Raw genomic sequence first — 12,135 nt, forward strand, 5'->3', positions numbered from 1 at the left:
GCTGGATTGTCATTTTAGTCATCGATCACTAAGCAGAAATAATCAGAATAAACTATGGATTGGGAGCGTTTAAAGCAGGAGTGTCAAACGTACGGCCCGAGGGCCGGATCAGGCCCGCGAACAGGTTTTATCCGGCCCGCGGTATGAGTTTGCTAAGTATAAAAATGAGTCAACATTTTTGAATGAAAGAAACTGCTGTTCTAGATGTGTCCACTAGATGTCACAATAGCAATTATTTGTATCTTTGTAGATTATGCTACATATGTAAAAAAAACCAAAAAACTACCTGATGTTAGTGCACTAGTCGAGGAAAATGAACAAACTACATAAATAACATCCTGTAATTTGATTATGATATTTGTTTATCTTGATGGACTGAAAATGAACACCAATGACTTGACTGATGAACATTATCACATAATTTATTCAGGAAGTATAAATAACGACTAAAAAAGATAAAATACTATTAACCGCAACATGTACATGTAAAAGAAACTCAACAACATTATGATTGTTGCATCCCATTTACAGAGTGTGCTAGTTCTATTTTTAAACAAAAAAAAAACATTCTGAAGTTGTCTTTATTTTTAAGTTATCGTGCTGCGATTTTACCAGTTTGGCCCACTTGGCAGTAGATTGTTCTCCATGTGGCCCCCGATCTAAAATGAGTTTGACACCCCTGGTTTAAAGGTAGCATTTGGACACATTAGCTAGCTAGCACTTTTTATTTATTTATTGATCAACAAACAAACATCCATAATGTACATAAAAGTCAAGGCACTTTCAACATATTCAAAAAAGTTACACATCTGTTAAGGTGTTTGAGCTTAACAGAGTTCTTTATGCGTGCACATGAACGACACTTTCACGGAGTCCTTAACATCAACGTCCTCTCACCGAGGAGACTTTATTTTCTTCTTTTTCTTCTGTTGAACACACAACTGCTGCGGTGTTAAACACTACACAGCACCAGAGCGCCCTCAAGGGGTGAACATGCACTACAACATCCAACCTCTACAACACAGCCACGGAGTAAGAGCGCAGATATACAGTAGGGCAAAAAAGTATTTAGTCAGCCACCTATTGTGCAAGTTCTCCCACTTAAAATGATGACAGAGGTCTGCAATTTTCATCATAGGGACACTTCAACTGTGAGAGACAGAATGTGGAAAAAAAATCCAGGAATTCACATTGTAGGAATTTTAAATAATTTATTTGTAAATTATGATGGAAAATAAGTATTTGGTCAACCATTCAAAGCTCTCACTGATGGAAGGAGGTTTTGGCTCAAAATTTCACGATACATGGCCCCATTCAGTCTTTCCTTAACACGGATCAATCGTCCTGTCCCCTTAGCAGAAAAACAGCCCCAAAGCATGATGTTTCCACCCCTATGCTTCACAGTAGGTGTGGTGTTCTTGGGATGCAACTCAGTATTCTTCTTCCTCCAAACACGACCAGTTGAGCTTATACCAAAATGGATACATGGATGATACAGCAGAGGATTGGGAGAATGTCATGTGGTCAGAAGAAACCAAAATATAACTTTTTGGTACAAACTCAACTCGTCGTGTTTGGAGGAAGAAGAATACTGAGTTGCATCCCAAGAACACCTACCTACTGTGACGCAGGGGGGTGGAAATATCATGCTTTGGGGCGTTTTTTCTGCTAAGGGGACATGACGACTGATCCGTGTTGAGGAAATAATAAACGTGGCCATGTATCGTGTAATTTTGAGCCAAAACCTCCTTCCATCAGTGAGAGCTTTGAATGGTTGACCAAATACTTATTTTCCACCATAATTTAAAAATAAAATCTTTAAAGTTCCTTCAATGTGAATTCCTGGATTTTTTTTTCATATTCTGTCTCTCACAGTTGAAGTGTACCTATGATGAAAATTACAGACCTATGTCATCATTTTAAGTGGGAGAACTTGCACAATCGGTGGCTGACTAAATACTTTTTTGCCCCACTGTATACAATCTTAACACCCCCACTCACTACTAGTTCACTGTGTTAAACCAATTTGTAAACAACATTTTAAGAACATTTTCCATAATTCTGTTTTGTTAAGATTCCTCGTTCTAGTCTCTATCCCAAAATGCCAAACATATTCTGTAAAAAAAAAATTCAACTTCTGTTTAGTAGCTGGTTTTGTCAGGATATCAGCAAACATTTGTTCTGTAGGACAATATTCCAGTAATACCCTACCAGTAGCAACAATATCTCTTATGAAGTGGTATTTCACATCAATGTGTTTGCATCTTTGTCTGTTAACAGGATTTTTTGTGAGTGCAATCGTACCTTGATTATCTTCGTACACTTTTGTTTAACCATATTGATAGTTATCGGTGGCAGAGGGGTTAGTGCGTTTGCCTCACAATACGAAGTTCCTGCAGTCCTGGGTTCAAATCCAGGCTCGGGATCTTTCTGTGTGGAGTTTGCATGTTCTCCCCGTGAATGCGTGGGTTCCCTCCGGGTACTCCGGCTTCCTCCCACCTCCAAAGACATGCACCTGGGGATAGGTTGATTGGCAACACTAAATTGGCCCTAGTGTGTGAATGTTGTCTGTCAATCTGTGTTGGCCCTGCGATGAGGTGGCGACTTGTCCAGGGTGTACCCCGCCTTCCGCCCAATTGTAGCTGAGATAGGCGCCAGCGCCCCCCCAAAAAGGGAATAAGCGGTAGAAAATGGATGGATGGATAGTTATCAAGTCATTTTAGCAGCTGTTCAATGTAAAGACACTCCTGTATAGCTGAAGCTAAAGAAATGAATTCTGCTTCACAGGTAGAAAGAGCTACTGTTGGTTGTTTTCTTGTCTTCCATGAAATGAATGAACTGCTTTCACACAAAGTTGCACAAAAGCCTGAAGTGTTACATCTGTCTGCTTTGATGCCCAACTTGCATCACAGTAAACTGTCAGACCGAGTCTTTCAGTTACATTCTTTTTAAAGTTAAGTCCTTGTTCTGATGTACCTTTTAGGTATCTGAATACATGTTTCACTGTATTCCAATGTTCCATAGTAGGTTCATTAAAGTGTTGAGACAGTTTACTCACAACAAACTTATGTCAGGTCGAGTGCATGTAGATAAGTAAATTAAACTTCCTGCTGCTTCTCTGTACAGTCTTGGTTGTTTCAACTTTTAAGCATTTTCTGCGTAATCAAGTTTTGGTTCACAAGGAGATTCTCTTGGTTTACAATTTTCCATATCAAACCTTTGTAAAACCATTGTTCATATATCTCTTGTGACATTTTGACTAGTCCATTTGTTTGTTAAAAGTCTATTCCTAAGAAATGTTTTAGGATTCCCAAATCCTTCAATTTGAATCTCTGAGTTAACATTCTTTTTACATCCTGCATTGATTTTTCACTTGAAGCAGCTAAAATAAGGTCATCTACCCAAATAATAAGTATTACCTTTTGACCATATTTTTCTCTTGTATACACACAATGATCTGCATCAATTTCACATAAATGGGTGTGTAACACTGTATTCCAGTTTCTGCCCGACTGTTTGAGTCCATACAACGTTTACATACCAGTTTTTCACCAGTGTTAGAGTTTTTCTCGGAACTTTGTGGTTGTTCTAAATAGATTTCACAGTCGATGGGTGCGTGCAGATACGCGGTCTTCACATCCATCTGATGTAAGATTAGGTCCTCCTCTGCCGCCTTCTGCATGAGAATCCATACACTTAACATGTCAGCTGTCGGTGAAAACGTCTCTTCGTCAACAGTTCCTACTTTCTGGTCATATCCTTTAGCAACAAATCTCGCCTTATATTTATTAGATCCATCTGTGTCTGTTTTGAGTGCATAAACCCACTTCGCTTTAAAGCTCGCTTACCTGGTGGTAAGTCAGTCAACTGGAATGTGTCATTTTCCACTAGTGAGTTCAACTCCTCATTCATGGCGTTTTTCCAGTGTATTGACTTGGATGATAACACGGCTTCCTGATAAGTTTCTGGAATGTCACAAACTGCTCGATAACAGAAATCAACGCATGTTTGTAATCTGTCCAATGAATCATCAGTCTCAAAATCTTGTAAATAAGCTGGCTTTTGTTTGATCCTGAATGGATTCTTTCTGATTTCTGTTTCGGGATTTTCCGCTGACTGTTCCACTGCCTCCTGCTCATTTAAATCCTCAGTATTGTTTTCAGGTTGAACTCTGTCCTCATCCTTCTGGTCACTGTCACAGACTGCATTGTCTCTGTTTCCAATGTCATGTCCTGCGTATGGCTCCAAAGTTTGTGTCTCTCTCTCTGCACTTGTTTTAGTTGCGAATCTCACCAATCTGATCTTTTGGACCTTTTCCATTTCTGGATGATATACAAGGAAGGCTGGGCTGTTTTTATTATATCCTATGAAAATGCCCTGCTCACTTTTGGAGTCTAGTTTTCCTTTTTCTTGTTTGTTACTAAAACATGTAGACCCAAACTTTTGCATTTGTGACACATTTGGTACTTTTCCTGTAAGTAACTCATATGTTGTTTTCTTTGTCCGTCTATTGTAACACATTTTTCTAACTGTTTGAATGGCATAGTTCCACAAATAGTTTGGTGGTTTGCTTTCTATCAGTAAGCATCAAACATGTCAAAAAGTGTTTGCCATTCTCTCTGCTGTGCCATTTTGGTGTGGCGAATAAGACGCTGACGTTTCATGTCTTATTTTGTTCTTTGTTAGTAACATTTGGAACTCTCTGTTTGTAAACTCAGTGCCGTTGTCTGAACGTATACACTTCATATCTCCATAGGATGCTACATCTGCTAAGAAGTTTTCTGTTGCAGCAACTGCATCGCTTTTTGACTTAAGGAAATATACTAATACAGCACCTGAATAGTCATCTGTGAAACATTGTGCGTATGTGTGTCCTTCTATGCTCTCAGTTTTCATTGGCCCTGCTAGGTCTGTATGGATTAACTCCAGGGGTTTATTTGCTTTAGCATGTACCTCCCTATTTATCGTTTGGATAAACTTGCCTTTTGTACATATTTCACACATCTGATCCGGCTTAACAACATTTCCCATCCATCCATCCATCCATCATCTTCCGCTTATCCGAGGTCGGGTCGCGGGGGAAACAGCCTAAGCAGGGAAACCCAGACTTCCCTCTCCCCAGCCACTTCGTCTAGCTCTTCCCGGGGGATCCCGAGGCGTTCCCAGGCCAGCCGGGAGACATAGTCTTCCCAACGTGTCCTGGGTCTTCCCCGTGGCCTCCCACCGGTTGGACGTGCCCTAAACACCTCCCTAGGGAGGCGTTCGGGTGGCATCCTGACCAGATGCCCGAACCACCTCATCTGGCTCCTCTCGATGTGAAGGAGCAGCGGCTTTACTTTGAGCTCCTCCCGGATGGCAGAGCTTCTCACCCTATCTCTAAGGGAGAGCCCCGCCACACGGCGGAGGAAACTCATTTCGGCCGCTTGTACCCGTGATCTTATCCTTTCGGTCATGACCCAAAGCTCATGACCATAGGTGAGGATGGGAACGTAGATCGACCGGTAAATTGAGAGCTTTGCCTTCCGGCTCAGCTCCTTCTTCACCACAACGGATCGGTACAACGTCCGCATTACTGAAACCGCCGCACCGATCCGCCTGTCGATCTCACGATCCACTCTTCCCTCACTCGTGAACAAGACTCCTAGGTACTTGAACTCCTCCACTTGGGGCAGGGTCTCCTCCCCAACCCGGAGATGGCACTCCACCCTTTTCCGGGCGAGAACCATGGACTCGGACTTGGAGGTGCTGATTCTCATTCCGGTCGCTTCACACTCGGCTGCGAACCGATCCAGCGAGAGCTGAAGATCCCGGTCAGATGAAGCCATCAGGACCACATCATCTGCAAAAAGCAGAGACCTAATCTTGCGGTTACCAAACCGGAACCCCTCAACGCCTTGACTGCGGCTAGAAATTCTGTCCATAAAAGTTATGAACAGAATCGGTGACAAAGGACAGCCTTGGCGGGGTCCAACCCTCACTGGAAATGTGTTCGACTTACTGCCGGCAATGCGAACCAAGCTCTGGCACTGATCGTACAGGGAACGGACCGCCACAATAAGACAGTCCGATACCCCATACTCTCTGAGCACTCCCCACAGGACTTCCCAAGGGACATGGTCGAATGCCTTCTCCAAGTCCACAAAGCACATGTAGACTGGTTGGGAAAACTCCCATGCACCCTCAAGAACCCTGCCGAGAGTATAGAGCTGGTCCACAGTTCCACGACCAGGACGAAAACCACATTGTTCCTCCTGAATCCGAGGTTCGACCATCCGACGTAGCCTCCTCTCCAGTACACCTGAATAAACCTTACCGGGAAGGCTGAGGAGTGTGATCCCACGATAGTTGGAACACACCCTCCGGTCCCCCTTCTTTAAGAGAGGAACCACCACCCCGGTCTGCCAATCCAGAGGTACCGCCCCCGATGTCCACGCGATGCTACAAAGTCTTGTCAACCAAGACAGCCCCACAGCATCCAGAGCCTTAAGGAACTCCGGGCGGATCTCGTCCACCCCTGGGGCCTTGCCACCGAGGAGCTTTTTAACTACCTCAGCGACCTCAGCCCCAGAAATAGGAGAGTCCACCACAGATTCCCCAGGCACTGCTTCCTCATAGGAAGACGTGTTGGTGGGATTGAGGAGGTCTTCGAAGTATTCCTTCCACCTATCCACAACATCCGCAGTCGAAGTCAGCAGAACACCATCCGCACCATACACGGTGTTGATAGTGCACTGCTTCCCCTTCCTGAGGCGGCGGACGGTGGTCCAGAATCGCTTCGAAGCCGTCCGGAAGTCGTTTTCCATGGTTTCCCCGAACTCTTCCCATGTCCGAGTTTTTGCCTCCGCGACCGCTGAAGCTGCACACCGCTTGGCCTGTCGGTACCTGTCCACTGCCTCCGGAGTCCTATGAGCCAAAAGGACCCGATAGGACTCCTTCTTCAGCTTGACGGCATCCCTCACCGCTGGTGTCCACCAAGGGGTTTTAGGATTGCCGCCCCGACAGGCACCAACTACCTTGCGGCCACAGCTCCAATCAGCTGCCTCGACAATAGAGGTTCGGAACATGGTCCACTCGGACTCAATGTCCCGCACCTCCCTCGTGACATATTCAAAGTTCTTCCGGAGGTGGGAATTGAAACCTTGTCTGACAGGAGACTCTGCCAGACGTTCCCAGCAGACCCTCACAATGCGTTTGGGCCTCCCAGAAACAACATTTCCCATAATTATCATACCTTTCACCACAGTTTGGAGTTTGAATACATCCTCATAGTTGCAGTGTCCTAGAATCTCGTGCCATGTTTGAACGTCATGACAAACTTTACACTGATCTTCATTTGCATCAACTGTTGGTAGATAATATAGCTTCTCATATTTGTTCATTCTAAATCTGTTACCGTCTTTAGTAATCATGTGGCTCTGTTTCTTGAAAGTTATGGTTGCTCCTCCGTCGGCTGCTCCCACCACTGAAAAGATGTTGTGGGGACATGAGGGCATGTACACAGCATTTCGTAGTTGTGCCCTGTGCTGTCGTCCATCGCTGTCCACTAGATGTATCGTTGCTGTTCCTGTTCCTTGGGCCATTCCACTGCATCTTGTCCCATCAGCTAGTTCCACTGAATGAGTCTCTGGTTGAAAGGTGTTGTCAAAGCTTGTAAAGCTATTTCCATCATTTACAATGTGAGATGTCGCTCCTGCATCCACCATAATGCCTTTCATCTTTATTTTGGGTGCTGACTCACCTTCTTCTTGTGCTGCTTTGAAGAGGTAATCACTGGATTGTTTATCAGTAACCTTTCTGACATTGTCTCGTTTACCTTTCTTTTTGCATATGGTTTCTTGGTGTGTGTTGCTCTTACAAAAGTTGCACCACACTTTTCGGATACACTTTCTTGCTGTGTGTGCTTTTAATCCACATTTGAAACATCTCCATCTTCAATTCTACTTTGAGTGCTGCTGGTGTACATCTGGATATTTCTATCCTGTTTTGTGAACATTTTCATCACATTGTCTGTTGGCTCAGCAGTACTAATTTTCTCTGACTCTTCGTAAATACGTAATCTCCTTTTGAAATCTGTAAATGTCACATTGTCTTCGTTTTGTGTTACATGTACAGCTAATGGCTTGTAAGAGTCAGGGAGTCCTCCAAGAATCGTGGCTATGATCAGACTATCACTGACAGTCTTACCGGCATCACAAAGTGCTGTAATCCGGTTTTCTGCTTTGATGACGTAGTCCGTAGTTGACTCTCTGTCTGCTTTCTGTAGTTTTGTCAAGGACATGTACAGGTTGATTATTCGTGGCTTGCTTTTTCCTGAGTAGTGCTCGCTCAGTATTTTCAGTGCTTTCCTACCATCGTATGTAGCATCATGTCTTATTAAAGACAAGCTTTTATCATCGATCAACCTTATGAGCTCTGCATAGCAGTCTGGATTCTTTATTCTCTCCGCTGCTGCTTGCTCTTCTCCTACTGGTTCATTTAGAACAGTGTCTTTCAACTTTAAAATATGTAAGTGTCCCAAAAACCTTGCTTCCCAAAGGTCATACTTGCTTTTGGATCCATTAAAGTACAGTTGCGGGGATACTGCTCCAGTAGTACGAGCCGACATACTTGTTTAAGCGCCGCACTTTAGCACTATGCAATGCTAATTAGCTCAAATTTTTACCGCGGTTACTTCTTCTTCAAGAGTACATGCTACTTTATTGGCTAAAGTCCCTTTTATGCTCCGTGTGATACTTCACGTTTGCATTACCTTTATCCTTGGTCAAGCAGTTCTCCTCTGTTAGCTCAAGTACACACCTGCAAACTTTTTTGGCTTCTCTGTCCGTGCGTCGACTCAACGCTACCTCGCCTTGTTTCCTTGAGGTGGCTGGAATCACTGGGGTTCCTGGGCCCATAAACCTGTTAACGTGTTTGAGCTTAAGAGAGTTCTTTATGCGTGCACATGAACGACACTTTCATCGAGTCCTTAACATCAACATCCTCTCACCGAGGAGACTTTACTTTCTTCTTTTTCTTCTGTTGAAGACACAACTGCTGCAGTGTTAAACACTACACAGCACCAGAGTATGAGGGGCCGTTAGGGACATTAATCAGAATTACCTCTTACATGCACTACTGAAATGCTCATACATATACTACTGAAATGCTCATACATACACTACTGAAATGCTCTCACATAAACAACTAAAATGCTCTCACATATACAAATAAAATGCTTTCACATGAACAACTAAAATGCTCTCATACAAACAACTAAAATGTTTTCCTCTCACGCGCACACACACACCACTTGCGTGTGAGAGACAACAATTTTAGTAGTATGTGTGCAAGGATTTCAGTTATATGTATAAGAGCATCTTACCAGTGAGTGTGAGAGGATTTCAGTAGTGTGTATAAGCAACATTTCATTCCGGTTCCGGTCACTAATAATGCCCGTCCCTTTTCATTTTTTTTTTTTAAGGCCAAGTTTTTTGTGCAACAAAATGTCTGCCGACAAGTAGCTTCATGGAGGCACCGTCCGCAGCATTATCAAGCGCAACCTTCTACCTCATGGACATCGGGTCAAGAGGAGGAAAAGGTAAATATATATTATTTATTTCTAAATGATTGTTGTCTATCTGTGTTGGCCCTGCGATGAGGTGGCGACTTGTCCAGGGTGTACACCGCCTTCCGCCCGATTGTAGCTGAGATAGGCGCCAGCGCCCCCCCCCCGCAACCCCGAAAGGGAATAAGCGGTAGAAAATGGATGGATGGATGGATGTTGAATCCCACGAAATGTAAGGCAACATGGCATTGTAGCCATTAAGCAGTTAGCCTTGTGTGCCTCCACTACAAGCAAGTTAGCAACCAGTGTTTCTGCGGCTCCTAAGAGTCTCACATCTATTGCAAACTTACCGTTTGTCTCGGAGGACACGGAAAAAATATACTGTAGATCAGCTAATAATGTCTGCAGAGTTGTTGCTATGGTAACATGTGGAAATGTGGATCACAACGTGGTACGTCGGCAGCTGATCGAATAATAATAATAATAGATTACATTTGTTTAGCGCTTTTCTTTGGACTAGATAAGGGGTCCCCAAACTACGGCCCGCCAACATCGGGCCCGCTGGAATTATTATTTTTTGTATTATTATTTTAAATCTCTTTTCCAATCCATTTTTTGATGTCCCCTAGCTGCTCAAGCAAATAATATTGTCTAAAAATGCATTTTCCCGTATGACTTATATTTTCTTAGCTGTTTTCATGTGATCTGATTGTTACATTATTATTTCAGAGTCACCACGCAGCTGCATGACCATTTCAACAAGGACGGAATACACAACCTCTGGATTCATGGAACTTCTCTGCACACAAATATATTAATTGGAATATTCGATAAATTGTACGTAAATATATTAATCTTTTTTTTTTTTGCTCAAAAAAGGTTCCTTATGACTTATTATTCATATCCTTTTCAATGTTTCTTGTAGTCAGACAATAGACATCGTTTATCTAAAATTATAGTTTAAGTTAATGTGTTAGTATTTACACCCAGCCCCTAACATAATAATCATAAGACAAAAAAATTGTGTAGCACAAATGTTTGGGACAAGTTTAGGGAGATTTTGACAAAGTGTGTGTGGTGGTGTGTGGGGTGGCTGGATGACATCACTAGTCAGAACATGTATTTTAAAATAACTTAAAAACCTCAATGGTAGAAACAAGTATTTACACCACAAACATATTGCAGTGTTATTTTGATATTTGCAATAATAAAGTGGGCAACTTCATACAGGTCTGTGTAACATGTTCTTTTTTTATTTATCTTTTACAAAATATTCAAACAAAACCTTAATTCGCAGAATACACTGCACAAGTGAAGAAAACATTTTAACAAACCATACAATTCCCATGTTATTCACTGAATAATGTGCAGAATTGAAGTGAAAATATCTATTCCACAATTGCCGTCATTTTCAAGTGGGTTCACTTGTTGAATAATGTTCATTATCGTCTCACTAATGTTTACATCAAAGTCTGGAATTACAATGTCATTATTTGTCTGGAGTTCAGGTAGTGGACCTTCTTCATCAATGCCAAAGTAGTTGTCAGCATCAAAATGCTGCTTATAGCTGGATGGATTCCTGCATTATAAATGACACCTGAATGCCACATCTGAAGTGGTGTCTGCCCCCTTAGCGTTGAGATGCAGAGAAGTTGTTTGGCAGCCAACTTCCATGAATCCAGAGGTTGTGTATTCCGTCCTAGTTGAAATGGTCATGCATCTGTCTCTGAAATAAGAATGTAACAATCAGATCACATGAAAACAGCTAAGAAAATACAGGAAAATGCATTTTTAGACAATATGATTTGCTTGGGCGGCTAGGGGACATCAAAAAATGGATTAGAATAGAAATTTTTAAAATAATAACACAAAAAATAATAATTTCAGCGGGCCGTATGTTTGGGGACCCCTTAACTAGTCCAAAGAAAAGCACTAAATAAATGTAATCTATTATTATTACTATTTGATCAGCTGCCGTCGTGAATCACATTTCCACATGTTACCATAGCAACAACTCTGCAGACATTAGCTGATTTGACAGTATATTTTTTCCGTTTCCTCCGAGACAAACGGCAAGGTTGCAATTGATGTGAGACTCTTAGGAGCCGCAGAAACAATAGTTGCTAACTTGTTTGTAGTGGAGGCACACAAGGCTAACTGCTTAATGGCTACAATGCCATGTTGCCTTACATTTCGTGGGATTCAACAATCATTTGGAAATAAATAATGTCTAATTACCTTTTCCTCCTCTTGACCCGATGTCCATTAGGTAGAAGGTTGCGCTTGATAATGCTGTGGACGGTGCCTCCGTTAAGTCACTTGTCAGCAGTTAGGCAGACATTTTGTTGCACAAACAATTTGGCTTTAAAAAATAAAAAAAAACTGAAAAGGGGCGGGCATTATTAGTAACAGGAACCGGAATGCAATGTCGCTTATACACACTACTGAAATGCTCTTACATACACTACTGAAATGCACACCACTTGCGTGTGAGAGACCACAATTTTAGTAGTATATGTGCAAGGATTTCAGTTATATGTATAGGAGCATCTTACCAGTCTGTGTGAGAGGATTTCAGTAGTGTGTATAAG

At 42.4% G+C, this 12,135-nt stretch overlaps 1 protein-coding gene across 1 annotated transcript in view; it reads left to right on the plus strand.

Annotated features, from left to right (window-relative positions):
• The window catches only part of slc19a2 (solute carrier family 19 member 2), a 62,137-nt gene extending 52,595 nt beyond the window's left edge, over positions 1–9,542 (plus strand). The window contains exon 8 of the transcript XR_009807174.1: positions 9,461–9,542. The gene's annotated coding sequence lies outside the window, so the exon portion shown is untranslated. The remainder of the gene's footprint in view (positions 1–9,460) is intronic.
• Positions 9,543–12,135: the final 2,593 nt, after the last annotated feature.

Source organism: Nerophis ophidion, linkage group LG06 (assembly GCF_033978795.1).
Source record: "Nerophis ophidion isolate RoL-2023_Sa linkage group LG06, RoL_Noph_v1.0, whole genome shotgun sequence".
Classification (NCBI taxonomy): domain Eukaryota; kingdom Metazoa; phylum Chordata; class Actinopteri; order Syngnathiformes; family Syngnathidae; genus Nerophis; species Nerophis ophidion.